Here is a 6,864-nt window from a genome sequence, read left to right on the forward strand (position 1 = left end):
CAGGTAGAGAATGAAGCAGAATTACAACAGGCGCGTAATTCCCAGAGCATTCCAGTTAGGTGATCTTGTATGGAAGAAGGTAAAGCTGGTCGGGGATGTGAGCAAGATGGCAGCTCCCTGGGCGGGGCCCTTCAGAGTCGTCGAGAAGCTCCGGTCGGGTGCATACTACCTGGAGTTGAGGACGGACGGCGGCTAGACCGACCTTGGAGCGCAAACCACCTCCAGTCGTACCGTGCTGGATAAAAGGTGCACCAGTGTAATTCATTTCATGTATGTTCCGTTCGTCTGTACCCTTTGGCTGCAGGATTGAAGATACGAAAATTACGAAGAATCTGAGCGTCATTCGCCGAACGGCAAAATACGTGAAGACCATCGAGCGGCGACGTTAAACTCTAGAGTCGAACCGGCGATTATAAACCCTTCGGCCCGAAGACCGTCGAGCGGCGACGTTAAACTCTAGAGTCGGACTGGCGACTATAAACCCCCCGGCCTGAAGACCGTCGAGCGGCGACATTAAACTCTAGAGTCGAACCGGCGACTATAAACCCCCCGGCCTGAAGACCGTCGAGCGGCGACGTCAAACTCTAGAGTCGAACCGGCGACTATAAACCCTTCGGCCCGAAGACCGTCGAGCGGCGACGTTAAACTCTAGAGTTGAACCGGCGACTATAAACCCCCCGGCCTGAAAACTGTCGAGCGGCGACGTTAAACTCTAGAGTCGAACCGGCGACTATAAACCCCCTGGCCTGAAGACCGTCGAGCGGCGACGTTAAACTCTAGAGTCGAACCGGCGACTATAAACCCCCCAGCCTGAAGACCGTCGAGCGGCGACGTTAAACTCTAGAGTCGAATCGGCGACTATAAACCCTCCGACCCAAAGACCGTCGAGCGGCGACGTTAAACTCTAGAGTCGTACCAGCGACTATAAACCCCCCGGATGAGCCAATGTCGTGCAGAAGCACTTCAGCGAGACGCTCGCAGAAAGTCCATGTAAGATGGAAAGTCGTTCGACCGAGCGGCGCAGTTGAGAAAAACACTAAAGCGAAAAACTCAGAAATTCCAGGCAGAATGGGAGGTCGTTTGACCGATCGGCGAAGTTAAGAAATTCCATGCGGGAAAAAGGTCGAGAGACCGGTCAGCGACAAGGCACACAAACGAAAGGTGAACAGAGCAAAAGTTGACATTCCTAAGTTACATTTAAAAGTTCTCCGACCAGGGAAAAGTTATAGATACAATCATTAAAATTAGGGCTTAGCCGATCGGGAAGATTACATAGAATACTTATTCGAGATAGTTGAAAACATGCTTCGGGATGGTGGTGAGGAGCGTCACATGCTCCGCAGCAAGGATGACCACGGACTCGGGGAGTTGACCCTTAGACTTCAGATAGTCCGCCGTGGCGGTGATGGCCAACTCGAAGGCGATGACCAGCCGGTCGCAAACCTTCTCCACGAATTCTGCCGAACGGATGTATTTTTGCCTCAAGGTGGCAACGCGGCCTGGCTCCGCTTCCTGGTACTCCTTGAAGGCAGCACGGGAAGCATCAAGAGCCTCCTGCAAGGCCTTCAAATCGTCCTTGAGTTTGGTCACCTCCTCCGAGCGGCCTTTTTGCTCTCCTTCTAGCAGCTCGGCCAGCTCTTTCACACACTGCCCCAGAGCTCGGGCTTTCACATTCTTTTTATCCAGATCAGCGATTGTGGTGTTCTTCCGAGTGGTGGCGAGCTCAATCTTGTGGTCATATGTCTTGACCTGCTTGTTAAGCTGATCCAGCATGTATGCCTGGTCGGCCGTCTTCTTCCGCTCGGCCTCTAACAGGTCCTTGGTTTTTGTGAGCTCCTTCTGCAGCTCAGCATAAGAGGGACCTCGAGAAGAAGACGGGCCTCCCGGACTCTTCAGTCTTTTCAGCTCCTCCTCCACCATTGCCAAGCGGTTGGTAACACCAATTTCTTCCACCAATCTCTGATATACAAAGGCATGTTAAAAGGCCGACCGAGAAGGCTACATAAAAGGGAAGAAATGAAGCTTACCCCTGTGGACTGCTGCATATGACTGTCAGCCAGCTTGTCGAGGGGTATCATGGCCACACGGGCCCGGGCGTCCGCCCACATCTCCGCGAGGGGACTCTTGATGGTGATCATATGTTCGGGAGCTGTCGGTCGATCGGACTCGGCCATAAACGCCTCAGTGGGGAGGTGCAGGGTGGCCCTAATAGTGTGACGCCGGCCCGGAGTCATATGAGGGGACGCAGAAGGATCGGAGGCCGGGCTGGACATTGTGGACAGAATGCCCGAGCGGCGAACTCGGCGGGGTACAGGAAGAAGAGAGCTGACCGGTACCGCTTCGATGGGAGCCGCGGGCGCATCCAGTTGAGAGGGGGTCCGGTCGGAGGAGAGCGCCTCGACCGATGGCGCTTTGCCGTGTTGAGGTGCGGTGCCCGTCCGTTCGGACGCTTGCACTACAGAAGTTGCCGAACGCAGGGGCTTCTCAACACACCGTCTTTTCCTGTTGAGTGGGAGCTCATCCTCCGGTTCGGAGTCTTCCTCCCAAACGGTCGTTTCCTTGCTAGGAGTTGCACCGCCAGCCGCATCCACTGACGAAGCCTGAGCGGCCGACTCCTCTGCATTTGTCTCGCTCTCACCCTCGTGAGAGCCGACCGGAGCAATACCCAACTGCTCCATTTCCTTGGCCGTTGCCGCCTCGAGCGCGGCCGCTTTCTTCTTCAAAATCCCGAACAGCACAGACTCCATTACGATGTTCGCTGCAAGGAAAGGAGAAGGAAATCAGTTAGAACTCAAGGCAAATGTACAAGTGAAGTTCTTACCAAAGCTGCTCGGGAGGGGGGTCCGGCTCAGACTCAAACCGAATATGTACATCACTCCTTCATGTAGGAGCTTGGTGATGTCGAGCTTCAGATCGGCTAGCATATTCGCTGCTTGAAGGTAGTCCGGTCGGGTTTTATATTTCTTCAACTCGGGAGAGGTGGGTGGTCCGACCTGCCATTTGGTCCGGAAAGGAAGCCGACCGGGGATACGAAGAAAAAAATAGTTCTCTTTCCAATGTTTGTTGGAAGAGGGCAGTTTATCAAAAAAGACCAAGCCGGGCCGAGCTTGAAACAAATAAGTGTCCGGCTTGGACTGCTTGGGATAGTAAAAATAATAGAAGACTTTCGGGCGGAGGGAAATGTTGTGTATCTTAAATAAGACCACAACTCCGCACAGAAGGCGAAAAGTGTTGGGAACCAATTGGGCGAGCGGAATGCCAAAGAAGTTGCAAACTTCGATGATGAAGGGGTGGAGGGGAAACCGCAGACCGGCTACGAATTGGTCGCGGAAAAGACAAAAGGCTCCGCTCGGAGGTTTGTTCGGCCGAGAGGAAGGTGAAGGTAAAATCAGTTCAAAATCTAAAGGGATATCAAAGGCGTTTATCAGGCTCTCAGCATCACGCCGATCGAACTGCGACTCCATGGCGGTATACCATGGGCCGAGAGCGAGGTCCGTGGGTTGAGAGGAACTTGCCATCGCCGGAACAACATTGGAGAAGGCGGAAATTGGAAGAAAATACAAAGGCTTGAGGGAGATGAACTGAACAGTAACCAAAAGACGAGAACTCGGCAAAGACCGCAAAGAAAACATAGAAAGAAAGAGGAAAAGACAAAGAACCTTACAGATAAGATGAGAAGCGAAGGATGAAGGAAAGGGATCGCCGGAATGCCGAGGAACAGGGTCGCCGGGGCACTGAGCAGGAGGAGGCTTTTGGACGCGAGGGCGAAGGTGCGGCGAAGGAGAAGGGCGAAGGCTTTATAGGGTCATGCCCGATCGTCCTGAGCCATCGGATTCAGGTCACAGGAACCTAGGCCCACATCGCGCCATCCATTTCAAACCAACGGACGTCGCATCAGGCGTAAGGCGGCGGCCGTACAATGATGTCAGTCGCGCCACGTGGCACTCGGTCATAGGAAGGCATTTAATGAGCCCCATCACGAGGCAGAACCTGCGTGCTCACCTATAATGGCGGAGATTTGCACGGATTCTGAGAAGATCCCGAGGACATCATCACAGGCCAACGGGGCAGCCCTCGGAAATTAGCCGACCGGCCCCATTCGACCCCGTAGGGGCCGAGCGAAGGTATGCTTTCGGGAGTGGCGGATCGGCTGTCGCTTGGCTAGACTCATAGTCCAGTCAGTCGGACTTAGTGCCTCCTTCGACTAAACTTGAGGGGGAGACATGTGATCCGATGGTAAGGACGGGGGATCACTCGTTGGTGGGAGGTCAACGACACGTGGAGGTCAATGGTCAAGAGGGTCAAGCCCAAGGTAATGGGAGTGACGAGGTCGACCAAGCATCCGGCCGACTGGACATCTGGCCAAGGGTCTCCGAGACCGGACGAAAGACAGCCCAACCAGGGGTCGGGTTTCCGATGCTCAAGGTAAGAGGGTCTTGTTGGTTGCTACTCGGAAAACCTAGAGGTTCCACTGTACAAAAATTTTGTACAAAGGTCTGAACCTTTTCCTAGCTACCATGTGTTCTTTTAAATTAAATTTTGGATCGCTTGCGAAACTTTACACGTTTGATCCAAAACTTAATCTATTTGTTCTTTTAGGTTTTGACTTGGATCTCCTGCGGAACTTAACACGTTCGACCCAAGTCACCTTAAGTTATTAATTCCATTAAATATTAATTTCCATAATTGGTTCCCAGTACTGACGTGGCGAGGCACATGACCTTCTTGGATATGGGAGCAACCACCACCGACTAGACAAAACTTTTTATGGAAAGCTAATATTTAATTTCCTAAAATAACTTTAGGTTAACCGAAAGGAACAATCAAATCATAAGAAAAAAAAAGAACACAACATCGAAAAACATATTCGAAATTCTAGAATCGTAAGCCTCTTGTATTTGGTATTATTTCCATAAATAACTAGTATGATGCGGAAAGGAAAAATTACTAGTTATACCTTCTAGAAAGACCTCTTGATCTTCTACCGTATTTCTCTTCTAACCTCGGACGTTATGTGGGCAACGATCTTCCGAGATGAGAAACCACCAACCATCTTCTTCTCCTCCTAGCTAGGTTCGGCCACAACAAGGAAGCTTTACCAAGGATGAAGAACAAAACACCAACCAAGCTCCAAGAGATGCAAGCTTTCTCTCCTTCTTCTTCTTCTTCTTCAAGTAGTATCCGGCCACCGCAAGAGCTCCAAGGGAGATGAAGGATTCGGCCACCACAAGAGGAAGCGAGGGAGAGGATGATGGCCGGCCACAACACCAAGGAAAAGAAGAAGAGAAATAATAGAGGTTCTCACCATGAAGGCACCCTCACCCCTTCTTTTATATTCCTTGGCCTTGGCAAATTAGGAAATTTAATTACAATAAAATTTCCTTAATTTCCTTGACATGATTTAATTGAGAAAAATAAAATAAAATTTCCCAATTAAAAACATAATGGCCGGCCACATCATGAAGGAATAAATTAGATAAGTTTTAATCAACAAATTAAAACTTCCTAATTTGTTTCCGGAAATTTTAAAAAATAAAATTCCCTTTTAAAATCCCTTCATGGTTGATAAAAAGAAATTTCTATAATTTTAATTTTCAACATGTGAATAATTTTTCAAAGAGAAAAAATAAAATATCTTTCCAATCTACAAATAAGGAAAGAGATCTAATCTCTTTCCTTATTTGTAGATCTTTTAAAGAGAGATATTTTAATTTTAATTTTATGTAATAAATTATATCTTCCACATAATAAAAATTAAAATTAAAATTATTTTTTAATTTAATGGGGGCCGGCCACCTAAGCTTGGGTTCAAGCTAGGGCCGGCCACCCATGAACCAAGGCTTGGTCGACCCTAGCTTGAACCACAAGCTAGCTTGGCCAGCCCCCTTCTCATGGGTATGAAGGTGGGTATAGGTGGGTATAGTACTCTATAAATAAGAGGCTACGATAGGGACCGAGAGGAGGAATTGGTTTTGGTCTCCCGATAAAATTAAGCATCCCGTGTTCGCCCCGAACACACAACTTAATTTTATCAATAATAATTCATTCCACTAGAGAACTATTATTGAACTACCACACCAATCCCAAATTACATTTTTGGGCTCCTTCTTATTATGAGTGTATTAGTCTCCCTGTGTTTAACATGTCAAATGTCCACTAATTAAGTGAGTTACTGACAACTCATTTAATTAATATCTTAATCCAAGAATAGTACCACTCAACCTTATCGTCATGTCGGACTAAGTCCACCTGCAGGGTTTAACATGACAATCTTTATGAGCTCATCTTGAGGACATTATCAACCTAGATTACTAGGACACAGTTTCCTTCTATAATCAACAACACACACTATAAGTGATATCATTTCCCAACTTATCGGGCTTATTGATTCAACTAACTAAATCTCACCCATTGATAAATTAAAGAAATAAATATCAAATATATATGCTTGTTATTATATTAGGATTAAGAGCACACACTTCCATAATAACTGAGGTATTTGTTTCTTTATAAAGTCAGTATAAAAGAAACGACCTCTAATGGTCCTACTCAATACACTCTAAGTGTACTAGTGTAATTATATAGTCAAGATAAACTAATTCCTAATTACACTACGACCTTCCAATGGTTTGTTCCTTTCCATTTTGGTCGTGAGCTACTGTTTATAATTTATAAGGTATTGATAACATCATCTTCTGTATGTGGCACCACATACTATGTTATCTATAATATAAATTAATTGAACAACTACAACAAATGTAGATGATTTAACCAAATGTGATTCTTTATTCAAAATAAATGTTTACAAAAGCTTAGGCTTTCAGTATACACTCTAACAGGTCTCTGGGCCGGGTGGATAGACCG

The sequence above is a fragment of the Zingiber officinale genome, chromosome 10A, assembly GCF_018446385.1.
Source record: "Zingiber officinale cultivar Zhangliang chromosome 10A, Zo_v1.1, whole genome shotgun sequence".
NCBI lineage: Eukaryota > Viridiplantae > Streptophyta > Magnoliopsida > Zingiberales > Zingiberaceae > Zingiber > Zingiber officinale.